The sequence below is a fragment of the Pipistrellus kuhlii genome, unplaced genomic scaffold, assembly GCF_014108245.1.
Source record: "Pipistrellus kuhlii isolate mPipKuh1 unplaced genomic scaffold, mPipKuh1.p scaffold_m20_p_14, whole genome shotgun sequence".
Classification (NCBI taxonomy): Eukaryota; Metazoa; Chordata; class Mammalia; order Chiroptera; family Vespertilionidae; genus Pipistrellus; species Pipistrellus kuhlii.
This window is the reverse complement of record NW_023425449.1, coordinates 27,308,085-27,330,991: the sequence shown is the minus strand read 5'-3', so window position 1 is coordinate 27,330,991 and position 22,907 is coordinate 27,308,085. Positions and strand designations below refer to the sequence as shown.

Sequence of the window (22,907 nt, the reverse complement as noted above, 5' to 3'; positions counted from 1 at the left end):
TCTAAACTTCCAATTTCGCCATAGTCCACCCTCGCCCGGGCCCTCTCCTCCTGGCTAACTCTGATCCTCCCTGAGCCGGCCATCCCAGGAGGCTAACAGGAGGAGGGGGCGGAGTGTCCCTCTGAAGCTCCCACTCTCCCTAGGAGGACACTGGGGCGAAGGTTCCTGCCCTGACCCCTGCAGGTTGCTCTGGGCTGTTTCCTGCCAGAACCCTTGGCTCACAGTATCACCATGATTTTGTTCATGCTATTTTTCAGTTCCTCCACCCTATCAAAAGAGAGTGCAAGTCATACTTCCTAATTTCTTTCTCCACTGCTAAGTCCTGCACTAGCTGCGCCCTGTCCCTACTACTGTACCAGCATCACACCTTTAGCACTTCACACTGTGCCACTCTGCTCCACACCCTCACCTGTGTGTTAATGTTCTTAGCTTATTCCACAGAACCTCAGCACAGTTATCATTTTACATAAGCACCCCCCTCACAAACATTAAAGTCATACCAAAACAATAGCAAGAATATTCTAAAGGTCTACACACTGATAATTCTTCCTTCTCCATCTTTGAGAAGAGTTAATAAAATAACTTTCACCAGGTACATACATATGTCTAAAAACAGAAACAAAACAAAAAACTATCATAAGCCTTACACAAAAATTGCCATTTACTCTTCAGAGGCGTAATCCAAAAACATTATTGAATTGTTTCCTTGTCATTACTAGCCACATCTTTGCATTCGTTAAAACCCTCCCTAGAACTGGCCTGCATCAGAGCCCACTCCAACATGAATCTGGATAAGTCCGTTTTTTCCCTCCACATGTGTCAAACACAAGGCCCGCGGGCCAAATCCGTCCCGCCAGGCCTTGCAATGTGGCCCGCACCGCGCTGTCATCACTGCACTCCGCTGCGTTTCCATCACAATGACAGTTTATGACTGTTCAGTAAACCATTCGGCCCGCGATTTAGGCTGGATTTTAGATTTTGGCCCCTTCTCTGATTGAGTTCGACACCCCTACGCCTAACCCCTTCCTGAACGCCTGCCATCCAACCAGGTGTGTGCCGGACTCCAGTGTCACTGAATGGGTCCCTCAGTGCTAACACGACCCAATCCAGTACAGCTCACTTAAGCAAGAGATCCCCTCCCGAAACCATTCCAGTTGCTAGTTTAAGTTTTCTCTCCAGCACAATATTATAACACGACATAATTGCACACTGACCTACAAAAGTAGCAGATTAACCCACAGTACGCCCAGAGTAACTAGTCAAAACAATGCTCCGGTGGGGAAATGCTCCAATTGCTGGCAGGAACGTGGTGATGGGGTCTGAGAAGGCCAGACTAACTCGCACCTCTTCTTCCACCCACGTTCTGAAGCAGCTGGGAGACAGCCAAGCAGGGGGTGGTACCTGTCACTGCAGAGGCAGGGAGGGGACAGGCCTCAGGTGCAGGGCAACCTCACACCACCTGAGACACAGCTGCAACACTGAACCCAGGCCGTCCTGCCGCACGCAGAGGCCTCTCCCATGGCGGCCCACAAGCCTGGCCCACAAGGAGCAGAGCTGGGGTAGGCCCCTCTCTGCAGGCAGCCGTGCCCCAGAGAAGGGCTAAGGGGCAGGAGCCTCAGCAAACTCATAGTCAGAGTGGTGAGGCACCGGCTACAAAGAGAGAATTCCCCCCACACTGGCCACTGCCCTGATCTCCACTGCAAATAACAATGACAGCAGTGGCCTTGCAGCCCGAGACTGTGCCCCAGCAGCCAAGCAGGTGTCAGGGAGGGTGCAATGTGACAGAAGGATGTCAGAGCACAAGGACACTTCTTCCACCGAAGAGAAGGAGCGTGCAGTGCAGTGAGGGCCAGAGGACATCAGGCTTGAGATGGGGAGCTGAGGTTCAAGAAAAGCGCTGTGCTTGGCGTTTCAGGCTTCTGTTACGCTTTCAAGAAAGAAGGTGTTAGGAAGACTTCAGATTTTAGACAAGGTGGGAACATTCAGGACAGACGTTTGGGGGAGATACTGGAAATAAAAATACAGGTTTAGGAGTTAATCACATGGAGCTGAAGCTGTGGGCCTGAGGTAGCCCCCAGACAAGGCCATGGTGAAAAGCCTGAGTGCAGACTGTGTTTAGGAAGAGGAGAAATGAGGAGCTGAGAGCGCGTGCGAGGGAAGGCCCTGGACTCCAACCGTGCCTGCGCCAAGGCCTGCGAGACAAGTGTCAAAGAGGATGGGATGGTTTGTGAGGAACAAACCCCGAAAGGAAGGGAGAAGCAGAGCTGAGAAAAGAGCCCCATGTATGGACTTCCTCCACCTTCCACCTGACATCCTGTCTGCTAGGTAGGATTATGCTACCAAGTCCTCAAAGACGGCAGTAACCCACTCACCAAATTACCTTTAGATGATTCTCATTTCAAACATGTCACATGCCCTTGGAAATAATACTGGCTTGAAATGGGTTGCCCCAAAAGTGTTGCTGATGCATATTAAACCAATTTGCTTTTTGTATCACATAAACTAGAACTACACAGAAAACAAGTTTTTGATTATTCTGTGGCAGTAATGAAATCTTTAACAAATAAATGCAAAACATGCTGTTCTCCATCACTGTTAACAGTGTCTTTAAAGTGGACTATGCTTTCAAGCCCTTGACCTTTTATCTATTTTTACCTTTTATATTAATGTGCAAAAAGAGTAGCATTGCCGAGACCAATTTGGCTCAGTGATAGAGCGTCGGACTGGGGACTGAAAGGTCCCGGGTTTTATTTCAGTCAATGGCATGTACCTTGGTTGCAGGCACATCCCCAGTGGGGTGTGCAAGAGGCAGCTGATCGATGTTTCTCTCTCATGAATGTTTCTAGCTCTCTGTCCCTCTCTGTTCCTCTCTGTAAAAAATCAATAAAAATATATATTAAAAAAAAGAGTAGCATTACTTGCAAATTCACAAGAAATAATCTAAGAATATATGAGTTACCATTTTGCTAAGTGTTTGTTTTCTATTTCCACAGTATGTTCATTGTGTAACTAACATATTGGCCTCAACATGTGGCTTTTTAAACTTCAGAAAACATCAGAAGCACCTAAATAAAAGTTCAGCTTCTAGACAGCCCACAGAGATTTTAATGCAGTAAAACTGGTGTGGGGGTGAGGAATCTGCATTGTTAACAAGTATTCCAGATGACTGTGTTGATTCTAAGGCCTGATAAATCTCTTAGTCATTTTCTCTTTTTTTAATTTTTTTTTTTTATTCTCACCTGAGAATATTTTTTCCATTGACTTTTTTTTAGAGTAGAGGGGAAGGAGGAAGAGGAGAGAGATACATTGCTTGGTTGCCTCCAGTTCAAGCCTGCAACTGGGGTATGGTGCCCTTGACCAGGAATCGAACCTGCAACCCTTTCGTCTGCAGGCCGATGCTCTAACCACTGAAAAAACTGGCCAGGCCTATTAGTAATTCTCTTATTACCAGATGAACTTTTTAAATAATTACATAAGATCCTCAAAAATCATTTGTTAGACCCATTGTGTAGATCTCTTGAAGGAAACAGATGAAAAAGCTAGCTGAGTCCAGCTCAGCTTTCTTTATAAACGCTAATGGATGCATTATATCTGCAAAGCAATCTCATACCTCTGAGTCCTGGGAGTGGGAGGGAGGGGAGATGAGAACTGGGTTGAAAAGCTGCAGGATCAACACAGCAGGCCAGGCTTAGGGCTGCCTGTTCCCTCCTCCCCAGCAACGACAAGTAGCAACTACTCCGTTACCTTTCTGTCTGAGAACACACGGACAAGCATTTTCTGTGCAAATGTCTCCAAACAGTGAAAAAAAGGGGGAGCTGAGGTTCCTTTTACAAAATGGAATATTGGAGGAGTAAGAGCTACACAAGATTTCACAGGGATATAAATGAACACTGAATGCTTTGAATCAACAAGGCTAGTGTGGGTGAAACAAATCAGAGCACTTACAGTGCAAGAGCTAGCCCAAGCGGTCTTTCTTAGAGGAAGAAAGGTAGTAGAGAGTCGTTTTCAGTCTACTGAGCGAGGAGTAGTAATAGTAGTAGTTAGTAATAGTAATATTGCAATGATCCACAACGAATAATGCCAATGGTATGGGCATTTCCCTACGTTCCAAAAAGCCTGAGCATAGAGAATGCTGGTCGGGCCTCAATATCAACCATGTGTGAGTCACAGCCTCAGCTTCTGGGCAGGACCTAACAGGACACTGCCTTTTGTTCACCCAGGCAGTGCCATGTGGACGTGCATACCCCAGCGACAGCCGAAGGCCCCGCCTGCCAGCCAGCAACTCGGGCCCAGCAGCCGCACCACCTTGGGCTCAACCGCGCGGAGAAATGACCTCCGTCCCCGCCGTGCTGTGTCCTCATCTGACAGCACAGACAGAGTCTCCTTATCCTGTGAACCCGAGCGGCGAAACGGAACTAGCCACAAGGTTCCTTATAAACTTGAAGTTTGTTTCAGACACCAGCCCAGATTTTTTTTTTTTTTTAATATGAGGGAAAATGGAAAACCTAAAATGCTAATTCTGATGATGAATGTGGCTCTGAAACTTTATACATCAAGACAAAAATTAAGGCCCTAGCCAGGTAGCTCAGTTGGTTAGGGCATCATCCCGATTCACCACGGTTGCAAGTTGAATCCCAGCTCAGGGCACATAAAAATTAAAATAAATAAATAATCAACCAATGAATGCATAAATAACTAGAACAACAAATGAATGTTTCTCGCTCTTTCTCAATGTGTCTCTCTCTTTTCCTCCCTTCTTCCCCCTCACTCTAAAAATCAGTTTAAAAAAAAAAGACGAAAATTAAAATTTTAAGTGCACCAAAAATAGCAAAATTTAAGTTATAACTAGAAGCTCACTGTACTCAAGCTAATTGACACCTTGTTCAATTGTGAAGTGGGGAAAACACTATAAACCTGTACAAAAATCTAGAAATATATTACTGAAGAATATGAAGCTAAGTAGTACCTCAGATTTGAGATTTTATCTCTTTCTAAAAGACAGAAACCTCCTGATTTCTATATTTTGGAGTTCTACCCCTATTTAAGCCACGTATTACAACTACAGCCTATCCTGATTTGAGTCCCAACTCCATCACCAATAGCTGTGCTCTCAGGCACACTTATTAAACAATCTCTAAAATGCCATTTCCTCACCCATAAAGTGGTGATTACCGTTCCAACCTCACCATTTGATGAATCCTACTTTGATGCTTCGTGAAAACCGGTATGTAAATACTTTCAGCAAAATGCAAACTCACATAAAGACCATGCTCCACAAGTGTCAGCTATGGATATCAAGTCCTATAGTCACTGTCATTTTGCTTTTAATAACAACTTTTCAAATTTGTAATATGGAAGGAATAGCACAGAAACTCCCATATGCCCATAGTCGTCAACTGTTTATACTCTGCCCGGGTTTTCATTCCTCCCTTAGAATCCCTTGTCATTGACAATGAAACAGAATAGCATGAAATGAAAGCTGTCCGCGCCCCATCGCTTCCACGTTCCTGCCCATGGGGACAGCGGAGGGGTTCCCAGGAAGCCGCCCAGTGCCTCTGCCCTTCCAGAAGAACCTCCCCTCACCCTCCAGGTGCCACTCAAATCTGAGATCCCAACCCCAAAACTACTCTCACTTGAGATCCCATCTCCTCTCTTTCTTCAGCAACAAACAAAATGTGGAGGGGAAAGGACTGGATCAAATGTTCTTTGAGAACTCTTTGTACCGCTCTGGTCTACGCCAGAAAGGTCGAACTTTCCAGAAGGACTGAATACGTCCTACCCGATTGTCTAGGACAGCGTCACCCATTTTTAAAGAACTGCAGGTTTGGGGGGGGGGGGGGGGGGGGGGGGGGGAAAGGTAATGATTGGTTCATTCGCAAGACACTCATAATCCAGTTGGGAGATGAGCATCTTGATATGAGCATCAACTGCTCCCGAAAACTTGTCGTGTTTAGTACCTGGGTCGTCTGAATCACCTCCGTGTGACTGAGAGGATCAAGAAACAACACCCAGTGACACCCCAGAACAAAGACACATGCAGATATTCACTGACGTCTCCTCCTGAGAAAACGTGTTGCAGCCAATCACCATTGCAGGCCACTCATTCTTTCCCAGCCATCATCTGAGGTTAGGGGCCTTTCTAAATTAATAACAAAATCAAGATATGTGGTATTCTTTCCCAGCCATCATCTGAGGTTAGGGGCCTTTCTAAATTAATAACAAAATCAAGATATGTGGTTTGATAAGTTCCATGATTAAGAGTGAGCTAGTAACTACTCAGCAAATATGCCTGACGCTATACCAAGTACCTCCTTTAATCTTCCACCATCATTCCAGGAGACTAATATTATTTCCATTTTTATGATTCACTTATGGATCTCTCTGATGTCACAATTCAACTCAAGGTCTCAGCCACCACAGAATAAAACCTTCACAAGAACAATTGTTCTCCTCATGGAAGAAGGAAATTAAGGTTGACAGGCATGGAACTTGGTCATCTTAGGCACCAAGCATCCCAAGACATATGGCTACACAAATACAGTGGGCACAGAGGAGGAGCGGACAGAAATGACGTTGAGCTGATAGGATACAGCAATAGGATATGAGATGGGATTACAGGGTGTTGCAGGTACTTTGAATGGGCCTTTTCCTATTAAGGCACAATGATGCAAGCCTCAGAGCTGATCTAAATAGCAGGGTGGCACAATGGTTGCACACACAGATTCTGGAGAATGACCAACCTGCATTCAAATTCCTCCCCCACTGCTTGCTGGGGTTGTGTGACGCTGGGCAATTTAACCTGTCAACCCAAGCATCCTCATCTGTAAAATAGGATCATCTACCTATTTCCTAGAGTTGTTCTGACGAGTAACACTTAGCATAATGCCTATCTCACTCAATGCTCAGTGACTGTTACTCGTTAAGGGTATGGCTATTATTTTTATTGTTTTTGTGTTATTTCTGTACTATTTAGTTGACTGCCCGAATACACACCTTAATAGAGAAAATAAATACTGTTTAATTTAATCGAGACGTTTAAATTCTCAAGATGAGTTTGCATGATCTTTATGACGAAATCAACATGCCTACAATTGGCCAAAGCAGAATTTCAAGTACAAGTAAGGTCATGTATACAAGAATATAAAATACTGCAAGAGAGATTTTTTTTTTTTTAAGTTGACCTTGAAGATCTGGGCTTAACAGTTTCAATATCCTGTTAGTCTCATATTTACATAAAGTAATTTCCAGACACACACACTTTAAAATACATCACCAACTAAGGCATATTTTTTATCGTGCATCTGTGCTCAAATTGATTTTATTATTCACTTATTGCAACGGAAGCACTGCCTTGGAAACTAAAGGCATGCATACTACAAGGGACTTCTCACTATCTGCCTGCTTAGTATCATGTTAAAGGCGATAGTTTTTAGGTGTATTTAAATAGGTGTGTTTGATAACTGTTTTAAATATCAACAGAACAGATTCTAAAAATGTTATATTTCTTTCAGAAGGATAAAGAGAGAACAGACTCTTTAATCAGTCAAAGAAGTCCCCCAGCCTGCCACAGAACTAAGGGGAACATGAACGACAGAGATACCACGTCCTTTTATCAGATACAATGCAAATAAAATATAGTGTGGAAACCTCAGGGAGAGTAAGTTAACATGTCAAAACTAACACACGTGTCTAATTCCCTGCCTTTCCCTACACAAAGGCTCAATGACAGTGGCTCTTTGCCCACCTCCTACTCTCCCACCCCCGTGTTGATGAGACACATGGTGGAAAAGCAATCTGCTGCCTCTGGGCCACTGCTGAAGGGTGGGGGTGGGGGAGAGAGAGCCCCAAATAAACATCCTCTTTATTCTCCCACTAAAACCCACATCACAGGAACCTGCATACAGCTTTCCATTTAGTATTTACACCTCTGAAAAGGCAACTTTTTCTTAGACCATAAGAATACACTGTTGAGCTGAAACGGGTTTGGCTCAGTGGATAGAGCGTCGGCCTGCGGATTCCGGTCAAGGGCATGTACATTGGTTGCGGGCACATCCCCAGTGGGGGGTGTGCAAGAGGCAGCTGGTCAATGATTCTCTCTCATCGATATTACTAACTCTCTATCCCTCTCTCTTCCTCTCTGTAAAAAATCAATAAAGTATATTTTTTTAAAAAATAAAAATAAAAAAATACACCGTTGATTAGGACCAAACAACAGAATATATTTTTCAAGAATTTTGAAAATTTTTAAACTAGCAAGTTGAAGAAAATGCATTAGAAGTCAATTGCTACAAAAGTAGTTGGCACAAGCCCATCTGAATCCAAGTCAACACACCCAGATTTTCTTTGATTCTACCATATGGGAATATTACTATCCCGACACTTACCCAAATAGCCCTCAAAGCCACCTACGGTGAAAGTAAAACCTGCCGATGAAGCAGGTCCCTACAACCTAAGTCCCGAAATTAACCTGTAAAGCCACACGATCTTGACAACCCTGAAGGAGACAGAAAGGACCCTGGTGGACTTGACCAATTTATACTGGCCACCAGAAAGGCCAATGAGGAACAATATCAATAAAAGTGCCTTTGAAATAGACCCCCAACCAAAGACAATGAGTCCCAAGTCCCTGGAAGGAAATGTAGGCAAACCAAGGTCAAAGTCTGACACATCACAAAAACAAATGGATGGCAGTGTCACCTATACAAACTGGCAAAAAACTATAATGCAAATACTCCTCAATAAATGGCTTCAAGATAAATGTTCAGGGTTCCATAACTTATTTCACAGAATATTAAAGTCAGCAACTTAGAAGCCTTTCTGTTCTGGATCTATCAGTTAGCATCTCTCATTTACTACCAACCATGTCATACAATCCCCTTTTTATAGTAAATGAACGAAGAGGCTTTTAAGACCTTTCACACATAAAAATAGTTTACGTATATTAAAGATCAGGTAAGTATTCTGATCAAAGTTAGTATTTTTTCCCACAATATTTAATAATGTATTCATTCCTACCACACCCATGTATGACTGCAACCAGCTCCTAAAATACAACTCCCTTGGGCTCCACTGTTGGGAGCTCAAGGACCTTGTCCCAATATGTAACTAGCAACAGAAAACAGTTTCCAGAATGTGGAGACACAGAAGAACAAAATGTAGCAAAGTCTGCCTACCATAGGATTCTCAGTCTATGATGAGCAAGCTCCTACAAAGTGCTACATAGTAAGCAAGAAATATAAGCGAAGTGCTACACATTAGGCAAGGAACAAATGAAAGCATCACACCTTACATAAGTAACAAAGGTTCCCTCCCCGCCCCCACTTCACTGATCCCACCAGCAATCCGTGGTGGGCTCACCATGCACCAGCATCTTGGGGGGAAGCTAGCATATTATCTTGCAAAGTTTAGGAATGCTACCAGCAATGGCACCATGGTCCATTAAGTGGCTACGTCAGTCATTTGCTACAAGAATTCATGAACATCCTCCTCAAATCTAGTCCTCCCCAGGAGAGCTCCCTGCCTCAGGGAATGAACAGCATCACCAGCCAGCCAAGCAGGGAACACACTGGAAAGCTACATTCCCTGATACCTTCCTCTCCCTGAGAATAAATCCATCCTCAAGTCCTATTCATTGAACCTCTTAAATATTTCTCAAGTCCCTCCATTTCCCTCCATCCCCATGGCCACCATTCTAGTCCAGTCCAAACCATTATTTCCCCATCCCCTGAACCACCATACCAGCCACGGTACTGTTCCCCACCCCTGTCCTCCCTCCTCGCCCACCCACCAATTCAGTCTTTAAATCTGCTTGTGTCCAGCTCTGCTTAACACTCATCGGTAGCTCTGCTGCTTTTTCAAAAATCCCAAATTCCTTCCCAAGCTGGCCTCTACCAGTCTCTTGAGTTTCATCTAGCTGCTCTCTGTTGACCTCGAACACACGGCCTCTCCCTCTTCTACCTCTTCTCCTTCTTTCTTCTACCATCATCTGGATGGCAGCGCTAAAGCCACTTCCCAAGAGGTAATGCCCCACAGGGATGAATTCCCACATCGCCCTCCCTCCTCCCGGTTTCCATGACCAATGATACTGCAGCAGCTCTATTTACTTTGGGTGGGGGCCTGCCATGTCTTCTCTTTGCACCACTGTATGTAACTCATACAAACCCAGCACTTTTCAGGTAGCAGGTACCCAATAAATACTTGCACCAATGAGCAAGAAAACAGATGAAACAGGAAAACTGACTGCAATCCAGAGTCACTTGCCACTAGAGCCAAGCTGACTCCTACAGCAGTAATGTGGAGCTAAAATGGCCAACAAATTGCTGATTCCACGTGGGCCTAAGCAAGGAAGCAAGCCCGAGGACCAATCAGCCCTTTACTATCACCACGTCCTGCTTCTTCACTACTATCCTACATGATGTTTATTTTTTAAAACACAGTCTTTAACTTTCCAAGTAAAAACAAAACAGAGCCCTCCACAAATACTTCACTGAGACAACTACCATGTTTGCAGTCACCTAACATTAGTTAAAAGGTACAGGAATCAAGTTATGGTAATGAATACATGCTTCTAAAATGAAAACAGTAATCAAATCCTGGAATAATTATCTCTGCATTTTTTAGATGGATAATCAACGCTACCACCACCACCACCCCTCTCAAAAAACCCCACCAAACCTTTCCGCAGTCGAGGCAAATAAATTACTATTGGCTTAAGAACACCTTTAGGATTCTTTTTTTTAATATATTTTATTGGTTTTTCACAGAGAGAAAGGGAGAAGGATAGAGCTAGAAACATCGATGCCAGAGAAACATAGACCAGCTGCCTCCTGCACACCCCCCACTGGGGATGTGCCCTTAAGCAATGTACATGCCCTTGACTGGAATCGAACCTGGGACCCCGTCAGTCCACAGACCAATGCTCTATACACTAAGTCAAACCGGTTTCGGCATATGTTGTAGGATTCTTAACCCAAAAGGTACTTCGAGTCAGAACCTAAGAGGGAGAGAGCTGGACTCTGCCAGCACCAGCTCAGTGGCCCTGCACACAAACCCCGGGCGGCCCTGCATGGCCCTGCACGGGCACTGAGCTAGGCACGGGAAGACAGCTGCAACGGAGACAGCTCCGCAATAACTGGGTGACCAGCCAGAGGCAACTCATTTAATTAATCTCCCTGGGCTTTGGTTTCTTACTCTGTAAAATGAGAAAGTTAGACCAGCTCTCTAATGTCCCTCACATTCTAAATATCCAAAGATTCATTAATGGTTGTGAGATAAATTTCTATGTGACAATATCGTTCTGATTTCCTATTATTGTTATTTTTATCCTACAGGTGAAATTTCCTTTAAGGTTTTTAATATATTGATACAAATAAAATAATAAAAGGGCAGTAGTAGTGTTTTTAATTATCTCCCCAGCTCTTAACCACCGCCACCGTCAGCTATGGACTTCTGCCATAATTGCAACATGACCTGAGGAACACCCAAATTAAAACAAATCACCACATCTTCAGGTTTTTGTAGGAAAATTAAGCGATCATTTACTCATAATTTATATTTTATATTATCCATCATCTTTAAATATTAGGATTTTTGTGTTTTGTTTTTAGAACGAACACAAAATAACAAAGTTTTCTAGTTGGAAAAAATAATTTCCCTCTCAAACTAACAAAGGTATAATGGCTTTATAAGTCTGATAAGATACAATATTAAATTGTGATTTTCTAATAGCATAAAAAGAATAGCTTGTTAAAAAAAAAATACACGAATGTGTCCATGTGAATGAAAAAGACAGTCACACAGGGCCAATATGTGTCCAATATCCTCTTGATATCACCCAAAAAGCTCCTTCTCCATCTGTTTTTAGTGAATTTAGCTATGTGACCTATATCTATTTTAGTACTTGTCTATTTACACCTAGAAAGCATTTGAATACTGGAAGTAAACACTTGATTACAAAGCTTAAAGGTTTAAGGGCCTTTTTGTTCTGTAGTCACACACTTTGCTCAGCCCTGACTAAGCATTTTTTATTCTTGCGATGCCTTATTTATAGATGTTTATAAGATGGCCATGGTGTCTGCTATCAAACCCAAAAGGCCATCGGTGGTTATCTATGGATAAAAAAGGTAACCACTACCTCCAAAGCTAATCTTAAAAGTGAAATGTATTCGGTTACCTATAGAATCCTCTCTCCTACTAGAGGGTAAACTCTCTGAGGGAAGGCACTGCCCCTTCATTTACACACTGAAAGCTTGCCAGGGGTTGCTGAATCCAAGTAACTACAGGGAGAAGACTGCATGGCAGACAACCTTTCTTAAGCGAAGGGAATAACATGCTATAAGCCTAAGTTTGAAATAATGGCTCTAAACTTGGCATGTAGACTGTTCTTATGAGTTACACAACATGTACATAAGAACACTCAGACTGTATTCGCTCTTTGAGGAAAATATTATTTTTCTCTTGACCTGCTTAAAAACTATACTATAAATATTATATTGACTGCATCTGTAGGAAGAAAAAGGGTAACATTTCTTTGATACAGTACTTAAATGTACTCCTCGTGTATTCATTTTAACTCAATATAAGTAACACACTCTCATGAAAAAAAGTTTGGAATTGGTCCTATAAGGTGAACTGATTAAAAACTAGATCAAGTGCAGGTGAATCTATTTATGTACTATTTTTAAGTTAAGTTACTACAGAAGTTATTTTAAACATGACTTCTGTATTTTCACCTTTGGGGTGTGGGTATGTTTTTCCTCAAAAGAGGAAAGTAACATTTGGGTTTTCAACCATTACCTATCTATACAGAACTCATATCATTTCTCTACCCTGACTTCTGCATTAAGATACTGAAAAGGAAATAATTTTTAAAATTAATTTAAAAATAAGTCCATTGATTAAACCAACATAACTAGAATTTGGAATTCACAAACCCGTTTTTCATTATTATTGTTCATTTCTTATCTAGAAACTCATTTTAATCTCAAAAAACCTAGAATTCATCAAGCTTTAATTTACTGGCTTGCACTGAGTGGGGGAAAAAATGAAAAATATCAAGAAAACATAAATAATAAAGTCCATAGTGCTAGAAAACAATTCTTGAGTGGCATGGTGAGGCAATTCACCTGTTAAAGCCCCCCAAAGATCCATGATCTCCCTTTATCAGGTTACTAAAAAGTGGGTAGTAAGGGGGAGATGCCCGATTTCAACTATTAGACCAAATAAGAAAATTTAATTCCTAAAACTTGCTGCAAGCCCCTTTCCATTTCCAAATTGTTTGCTTAGTAACTTTTTTCTACATTACAGGTTTTTTGTCTAGGGAAAATAAACTTTTCCTGAGCAAATCTGGAAGACATAAAATGTCTCCTACTTATTATCACCTAGAAAGGCAAACCACGTGCCCCAAGCATCTAGCTTTCAGCCTCTTTATTATCATTGTCAATGAATGGGCCCCAGTCAAATGAAAGCTGCCATTTTAGGGTAAAGACTGTAGGGCTCTGTTGTGCAACAGCAAGACAAAAACACTCCGCGACAGATGTACTCTGGGGGCTGGGAGAGGATTCAACTTCATGAAATCACTGCTCAAGTTATTTCTGAAATAAGAATGACCCAGTACTTACACATTACTACAATCTAAATGGAATATAACTGGGAGAAAGCAGGTTCCCAAGCTGCTAAGGTCACAGTCACTAAGATTTTTGTTTTGTCATCGTTAGAATAGATCTGTGAGGAAATAAAGACAAGGTTGTTTTTTTTTTTTCCTACTTGATTATTACTTATAGCGAGTACTCCCCCTCCCCTTATTAGGAGAGGATTGAGAGAAAATACACGCAACCTCTGTGAAAGGCATTGCCCATTGCAAAAACGGCTTAAATTAATGTTTTTAAAATAAAAATCAGGGCCTTCTCCTACATAATCCTTTTTAAAAAAATAAATTAAAATATTTCATACATCCCAGAAATCAAGCCCAGAAGATGAGCATTATTTCAAGATAAGTTCCTGAAACCGGTTGTTGGGTAATATACAATGGGAAACTAAAAAGTATACTTAGCAAGTGGAGAGCTGGATAGTGTATCTAATTCTAGCAATTCAAAAGGAAACTCTCCATGTGGGTTGCTACTTTTCTTTTGTCCATTGTCTGTTCCGGAGAGGTGGGGGGGAAAAACTAGTTTAAAAATCGAGGCGTGAACAATCTCCAAAAGTGACCTCCAAGAAAACCGTTCGACCCGCAGCAGGAGCACTCCCCGCGCCGCCCGCGCCGCTGGGGCGCTCACAAAGCGGCCGGCCGGCCGGGAGTTCGGGGTGCGCTCCCACGGCGCCGCCGGGCTGCTCCTCGAGGCAGAGCCATTCGGAGAAAGGCGGCTCGGTAATGATGGCTGCTCGGGGCCGGCGGCTCTTTCCCCGGAGCCTCCCGACCCCCCTCCCCTTCCCGCCCCGGGTCAGCCGCCCTCCTCCTCTCCACACCCCCCCCCCGCCCCCGTGCCGTGCCGGCCCCGAGCGGACTGCCGAGCCGGGCACCGCAGCCCACGGGGTGCCCGCGCCCCGCACCCCCAGCGAGCTCAGCCCCCGGTGCGAACCAAACAAACAACGCGTCCCCCGCCGCCCTCCTTCCTCTCCCCGCTGACCGCTTGGCCTCCGGCCACCTCCGCCGTTCACGCTCCGAACCGGGGGTTTCTGCGGGGGGGCAGGACGCACCTCGGCCGCCTCGGGGGCCACCTGGCGACCCCCACCTCGGCGGGCCCGGGGGTGGAGGGGCCGAGTTGCTTTCGCGGGTTAGAGTCGCTATTATGCAGCCGCCGCCGCCGCCGTTGGCCCGGCCAGCTCAGCAAGGTGGGGTCCCCTCCTCTCCGCGCCGCGCTCTCCCCGGCCCCGCTCCCTTTCTTCTCCTCGGGCACTTGGGAGCCGCCGGGGAGCCCCGGGAGCCCCAGGCCCCGGGTTCGCAACTCCGCGCCCGCGGCCGGCCGGGGCGGGGACCACGATCGGGACCGGGGCCAGGGCCGGGACCGCGATCGGGACCGGGGCGCCCCCAGCACCGCGTGTTCGCGCCGCCCCCGCCCCACGCGGAGCCCCGCGCACTTTCCCCGCCGCCGACCCACCTCGCCCGGTGGCCGTCCCCGCGCGGGCGGGCGGCGCCGCCTCGCCGGGAGGGACGCACTTTGTTCGCGCCGGTGCGGCCGCCGCTCCAGGCGAGCGCGGCGTGGTCGGTCCGGAGCGGGGGGCGGGGGCGGGCGCGGGAGGGAGGCGGGGGTCGCCGCCGTCCCCGAGCCGCCGCCGCCGCCGCTCAGCCGCCCCGCGCCCGCGCGCCCATCGCCCGCTCGCGCCGGAGTTGGAGCCCAACTTTTCCTCCTTCCTTTTTCTCTCCAGTGGAGCCGGCAACTCGTGCTCGGCGCCGGCGGGAGGAAACGCTCTGGCTCCCCCGCGCGCAGACACGCTCCCTCCTGTCCCCCGTCCCTCGTCCCCCGTTCCCTCCCCCCCCCCCACCCCCAAGCCGGCAGCACAACAAAAAGCCATTTACATGCGAGGAAGTGACCCTCGGCCGGACCGCGCGCCCCCGCCCCGCGGACGCAGGCAAAAGTTGGGGCGCCGGGCTGCGCTCGGGGCGCGGGTTCGGGCCCCGCGGACGGACGGCGACGCCGGCGACACGGCACCGGCGGCGCTGCGCTCCGGCCCCGGCCCCCGCCCGCGCCCCTCGCCCCTGGCCCCTCGCCCCGCACACGCCCAACTCCTCGCTCCCAACTCCCCGCGCGGCCCCGGCCCCGGCCCCGGCCCCGGCCCCGGCCCGGAGCGATTTCCTGCCGCCGCCGCCCCTCCCGCAGGCGCCCGGCGAACTCTCGTGCTCACCGGCTCGATCGGTCGGGCTGGCTCCTCCGCTGCCCGGTGCCGAGGGAGGAACAAAACGCAGAGCAGGCTCCGGAGAGTTGGCTGGGCGGCCGCGGCCGGAGGTGGGGGGGTGGAGGGGGGGCCCGTTCTGAATCCACGGGCGCGGAGTTGGCCGGGGAGCGAACGGGGCTCTGGCGAGTTTCAGGGTCTCTTGGTCCCCGGGGCCGCCTCCTCCGCGGCGCTCCTTTGTGTAATTTCACTCGATTCAAGTTTAATCCGATAGTTCCCGAGCACGAGCGCGTCCTCCGCACCAGCACGGCTCAACCCCCGCGCCGCCGCCGCCGCCGCCGCCGCCGCTACCGCCGCCGCCGCCGCCGCCGCCGCGGCCCCAGCACGCCAGCGCCTGCGCGCCTGCGCGCCCCCGCCACGCCGCGCGCGCCCGCCCGCCGCCGGCTCCTGCGCGCCGCGCCCGCGCCCGCGCCCGCGCCCGCGCGCCGCCACCTGACGTCAGGCGCGCCTGGCATAATTTATGCAAGAATTCGGCCGGGGTGGCGGAGGCCGAGGGAGAGGCCGAGAAAAAGGGGGCGGCACGGGGTTGCCGGGCCGCGGGGCCGCGGGGCGGCGGGGCGGCGGAGGGCGGGCCGGGCGCCACTTCCCGTCCGCGGGCGGGCGGGCGCCGGCTGTGCGGACGGATCTTCCCGCCGGCCCGGTGCGCGGCCGGGGATGGCCATGGCCGGGCTGGTCCGAGCGCTCGGGGCTGCCGCTCGGCGGTGCCCCTGGGCGCGGACCGGAGAGGGTGCCACGTCTCCCCGCGCGGCACCTTCCCCGGGTCCGGTGCGCCGCCCCGGGGCAGGAAGCGGCGGCGGGGAGCCAGCGGCGGTTCTCTGGCCGCAGCGGCCAGGGCTTGTTTCCAAGGCTACGCGGACGGACGGCCGCGGCTCCAGGGGGGTGTGGAGGTCTTCTCTGTAATTATCCTTCAACTTGGAATGATTTTCCCACATGAAATTATTTAGCATGGACGCATTCCACTGCAAATACATGGATCCTGCCTCGCCACATTTGCTCTTCCTGCCTCCTCCTCGTTGACAGAACTTCGCGTCCGTGGCCAAATCAAAAAAAGTTTAACTAGATGGAGCCGATTTTGTTGAATTTGTTGCCACGCCAAAAAAAAAAAAAAAAGGGGGGGAGAGACAGCGCAATGGTTATGAAACAAAGAAATAGGTAGTGTGCCCATTATTAAACGTGTCGGGACTGGAATGTTTTAATCATTCTTTTGGCAAAATAGCCCTTTTTATAGGGTCTCCTAGCCTTAAATTAATCGAGACTCATTCTATTTCTCCTCCCGGTGCAAAATAAATAGTAAATAATAAATTTGCCTTTTACTAATTTTCCTTTTAGGAGATGGATCTACAGATATTTATCAAGCACCTTGTAGAGCAAAATACCGAGCAGTTATAATTCTTTTAAGCTGTCAATGATTGTACGCTTTCAGATGATTTTATTAGGTTAAAGGTGGTATTTATTTTTAAATCAAGAAAGGAACTTAAATCAACCAAAGATAGGTTTATAATAGATAACAGAGTAAAGCAACTTTTCATTATTGGACTCTAGAATAAACAGAAAAATTACCAAACTATGCAAAATATACTTTCTCTTCATTCACCACCTGTTGTGCTGAGACTTTAGTAATATCACAGTATTTCTATTTGGACAAAAGGGTGATCAAAAGTATTTTGGTAATTGCTACAACTATTCAATAACTAAGTTTAAGTGTCCTAGACTTAAATATTTATTTTCCTTAGATTAGTAATCATTTTCTAAATATTTGTTACATATAGTGTCATTTATTGAAATGCACTAGTTTGGGCTTTCATCATACAGGGTGGGCAAAAGTAGGTTTATATAATTGTAATGCAAATAAATAATACAATAATTAATAAATAATAATATAAAAATAAACATTTTATCTAGTACATGAAACCTTTTGCCCACCCCCCATCTATTTGAGTGGTGTTTAAAAAAAAAAAAAGATAAATGATTCACTGAAGGGATTTATAGATAAACAACAGAGAAAATTGACACCACAGAAAATTCTGGCATGAAAAAAATTGAAAAACGCTAAATAACTCTTCTGCCTTTTTAATAGCCTCATATCATAAACCAAGAATCAGAATTATGAAGTTAGTTTTGCATTTCCAATAAGCTTATATGTCTCAGTGAAAGCATATAGGGGGTGCTTTGGGGGGGGTGTGTTTATGTGTGTGTAAGAGAGGGAGAGGGGGAAGGGGAGAGAGGAGGACCCAATGTCTACAAAGAGACCACTAGTACCTGACTATGTTACAGAATATCAAAGTGGCATAAGAGGAATCTTCTTTTAGAGTATACCCCAGCTCATTGTCAGACATGCATCTGTTTCAAGTCAGATTACAAGCTAAAAATGTAGCATCTACATACAGTGAAAGTAAACGAGTTAACCTTTAATCCACAAATAATATTAAGTGACCATGAGGAGATCTGTCTATTTTAACTAGAAGGTTAGGACACCTCTCTTTGAAATACAGGGGAGGCGGTAAAAAATAGTGCATCCAAAGCTCAAGGTGGAAACAGCCCTGCAGCCCTCTCTGGTTCAGCCCCTGTCCTCGCTGCCTTCAGCCATGATGAAGTCTCTAAGCTTTTCAGGGCGGGGCTGGCGTGGAGCTTGAGGGGCGTTGAAAAGCGGAACGCCTCCTGGGCACACCCCTAGGCAGCTCTGGCCTACTTAAATCCCAAATCCCACCCCCCACCACCTTTAGCCTCCAATGTTTCCTCTCCATTTGCTTCACTATGGAGCTTTTCCCAAAGAGGATAATTTGAATTCACAAGCTTTCCTTTTAAATATGCAAATACCTTAGGGAGAGATAAGGGACTCAGGGTCATTCACAGATGAGTGTAAGTTCAATGGGTTGTCTTCCTCCCCACACTAGCTGAGGCTCACAAACTTAAAGATCTATTGGAGTTTACAGTCTAATGGACTGGTAGTTTGGGTTTAGTGGCAAGAGAAAATGGTGATTTGGGGGGTGCTGGAAGGAGGAGGAGGTGGAAGCAGGGGGTGGGGGGAGTTGTTTGTTTGCTGTATGTAGCCAGAGGGAGTGAAAGGTACTAGGAACCTGGGAAATAATGTGGCATTAAAGAATGGGGTGGGTGCAGCTGAGAAAAAAATACCATTACAAAAAGGCTTTCTAGACCCATGAATGAATGAAAAGTCTCTTCCAAGAACTCAAACTAGTGCTAACTGATCTATATAGTTCAGCTATGTTAGTCCTTAGACAAATAAATATTTGTCTTTGGTTGGGAACATAGCCACATGTGTCAAACTATAAGACTTGGGGGGATGGGAGGGGTGTTATAATTTGCACAGCCAGAACCACTGAAAATCACCACAACATTGGAACACCTCCCTATCTGTCCTTCCACATGTTGGGAACTTAAAAAGATTACATACATTACACTAGTTCCAGTGCTGAGAACAAACTTGGATGCGTTTTTGGAGCTCATCTTTGAGACTGTTCAGAACCAGTTCGCGAGTCAAAGACAATAACTCTCTGTAGAGCTCCTATCTCTTCTTTCCCCCACTAAACGCTTTCTTATTCATCATTTACCAAATTTGCATCCACATAATTTTGGTGAGCTCCAAACAATACATCACTTTTAAATGACGAAGTTGTACTGTCATTGAAAACATAGCGGCATAGGTGTTTAGAGGCTATATTTAGAGTCTTCAGAAAACATGAAATAGACAAGTAAAAAGCATGTCCCGCACCACTGGAATAACAGCATAACTTCCCTCGTTCATAAGGGAAAGAACCTCTTTGGATGGGAGAACTCTTCATATTCCACCCATCGTGGGGACACTTGCTATGAGCTTTTGCTGGCAACTGTCAAGATCCCGAAAGTCAAGCTATCAGGTGCATAGAAAGCCTCTAGGACTACAATTAGGCCACCATGGCCTCCTAAAGCTAGCATGTGTAGCTAGGTTCTGTTGGCTGCCTACTGTGTACCAGATTCTCTGTTCGCCTGGGAGACCGTGGTTAGCTCCCGTTGGCAAGAAGCCCGTGGTTGTGGCAGCAGAAACAGAGGAATGATTCTTGCTGCCTGGGTCGGCAGAGAAGGCTGCTCCCACGGAGGCTTGAGCTGGGTCTTGGGTAGGCACAGGAGTTTGTCTGAACAAGAAGGGTGAGGTGTATTCCCAAGAGTCAACAAAGATGTGTTGAGGTTGCAAAGCCTGGTGAGTGCGGGCTCCTGCAAGTGACTTCATGCTGAGTGGGACATGGAGGGTAAGCCAATCTTCCTCCTCAGCCTTCTCCCATCCCCTTCAGGATGGGCGGGCTGTCCTTCCTTGGTTTCCCATCTCCATCTACACTGGTTTACATTAAGTTATAATGAGTTCCTGTCCCATCTCCTCATTGGGTTGTGAACTACTCTGGGGCAATGACTCTGTCTTGTCTGTTAGTACCTGTTCCCCCCCCCTCAGTCCCCTATGGGCACAGAGCCTTCCATATAGAAGGAGCTCAATAGATACTTCCTTCCTTATACAAATGGTGGGCTTGGGAGGTAGTAGATTAGATCAGAACCAAGGAGAGCTCTAGACGTCACCCCAAAGATTTTAGAGTCATTGGAGAGCTCAGCGGGGGAGTCACAATCAGATCTGTCCTTCTAAGCTCTGCAGTAAGGAGAAGGGTGGGGGCAACCAGACCTGCAGCAGGGAGGAGGGAGAGGAAGAGTGAAAAGGACCTCATGAAATAAGAAAAGGGAAGATATAAAAGCAATTACCTTTCTTTTCAGCCGGAACCCCATTTCCCAGTAACCCTCCAAAATGACTAGCACAAAGGAAAAGAGGCGAGGCACCGGCTATATGTTCTCCAGGCCTTTTAGAAAACATGGCGTTGTTCCTTTGGCCACATGCATGCGAATCTACAAAAAAGGTGATATTGTGGACATCAAGGGAATGGGCCCTGTTCAGTAAGGAATGCCCCACAAATATTACCATGGCAAAACTGGGAGAGTCCACGGTGTTACCCAGTATGCAGTGGGCATTGCTGTAAACCAGAAGTGGGGAACCTTTTATCTGCCAAAGTCCCATGTGGATATTTATGACATCATTTGCAGGCCCTACAAAATTATCAACTTAAGCATTAGCCTGCTGTGTTTGGTCAAACATTTAACTAACTCACCTCTAATGCCTTGGCAGGGCCAGAACTAATGATTTCACGGGCCTCATATGGTCCACAGGCCAGACGTTCCCCACCCCTGCCACAAGCAAGGGCAAGATTCTTGCCAAGAGGATGAATGGACGTGTTGAGCATAGTCAGCGCGCTAAGAGCCGAGACTGCTTCCTGAACCATGTGAGGAAGAACCAGAAAAGAAGGAAGCCGAAGTGAAAGGTACCTGGCTTCCATTGAAGTGCCTGCCTGCTCCACCCAGAGAAGCACACTTTGTCAGAACCAATGGGAAGGAGCCTGAGCTGCTGGAACCCACTCCCTGTGAATTTGTGGCATGGCATGACATGTGTGAAAAACACAGAAGACCTCTGTAATGTTAAAAATGTTTCTCTTGCCCAGCCAGCATAGCTCAGTGGCTGAGCATCGACCTATGAACCAGGAGGTCACGGCTCGATTCCCAGTCAGGGCACATGTCTGGGTTGCAGGCCCAAGCTCCAGTGTGGAGCGTGCAGGAGGCAGCTGATCAATGATTCTCTCTCATCATTGATGTTTCTTTCTCTCTCTCTCTCTCCCTTCCTCCCTGAAATCAATAAAAATACATTTTCTGTAAAGGTTTCTCTTAATTGAGTAGAAGTATGGTGTCCCTTCCTACAAAAAAAAAAAAAAAAAAAAAACCTTAAAGAGAAATAAAAAGCAATTATCAACGTCTTTATACTATTCAGACTCAGCCTATTACTAAATGTTTGTCACGTTAGTCCTCATCCATAGGGAAGACCAGGCAGAACAGAAGAGCCACTCTGCCCTGTGGCCAAGGAAGGCAGAGCTGTATCCGGGGAGTGTGGGGGCAGCGGTTCCATCATGGCCCCCGCCCCCAACCTGGAGTGAGCCACTTTGCTTATTTCTCCCTGAGCTATCATCTGCAATATTCTGTGACCTATTGTCACTGAACTTATCCCAAGTAGCTGTGGACAGACCTAAAGCATCCCATTGTCACTACTTTTTAAAATTATATATATATATTTTTTTTTATTGATTTGAGAGAGGAAGGGAGATGGGAGAGAAATAAAAACATCCATGAGGAAAGAGAATCACTGATCAGCTGCTTCCTGCACGCCCCCTGCTGGGGATCAAGCTGGCAACCCCAGGCATGTGCCCTGGACCAGAATCGAACCTGGGACTCTTCAGTCCACAGGCTGACGCTCTATCCACTAAGCCACACCAGCGAGGGCCCCTTTGTTTCTACTTCTAAACTAATAAATGGAAATCTATAGTGCCATCTTAGCCAATCATAATAAGGCACTTTTACAAAACATTTTTATTGGCTGATTTCAGAGAGAGAAAATAAGAGATAGATCAAGAAACATCTAGTTGTTGTTTCACTTATTTATGCATTCATTGCATTCATTGGTTGATTCTTATATGTGCCCTGACCAGGGATTGAACCCCAAATCTTGGCATATGTTCTAACCAACCAAGCTACCTGGCCAGGGCTACAAAACATTTAAAGTGAGAAATTATAGCATCTTATTCTTTTGTTTGTTTGTCTTGTCTTGTTAATCCTCAGCCAAGGATGTTTTTCCATTGATTTTTTTTTTTTTTTTTTTTTTTTTTTTTTTTTTTTTTTTTTTTTTTTTTAGAGAGAGTGGAAAAGAGAAGGAAAGACAGAGAGAAACATCGATGTAAGAGAAACATATCGATTGTTTGTCTCCGACAAGAGCCCTGAGCAGGGTCCGGGCTGGGAAGGAGCCTGCAACCAAGGTAAGTGCCCTTGACTGGAATTAAACCCAGGACCTTTTGGTCCATAGGCCATCATAATATCCACTGAGCTAAATTAGCTAGGGCCTCTTTTTTTAAAAAAAAATTATATATATTTTTTGTTTCAGAGAGAAT

The 22,907-nt window shown here is 46.4% G+C and overlaps 1 protein-coding gene across 4 annotated transcripts in view; it reads right to left on the bottom strand.

Annotated features, from left to right (window-relative positions):
• CHD7 (chromodomain helicase DNA binding protein 7) overlaps positions 1 to 15,996 on the bottom strand; it is a 174,845-nt gene extending 158,849 nt beyond the window's left edge. For 3 of the 4 annotated variants that reach the window (XM_036436997.2, XM_036437000.2, XM_036436999.2), the window contains exon 1: positions 15,841 to 15,996. The gene's annotated coding sequence lies outside the window, so the exon portion shown is untranslated. Of the gene's footprint in view, positions 1 to 15,095; positions 15,117 to 15,840 lie in introns of those variants that run through there. The other variant, XM_036436998.2, reaches the window with a different exon arrangement.
• Positions 15,997 to 22,907: the final 6,911 nt, after the last annotated feature.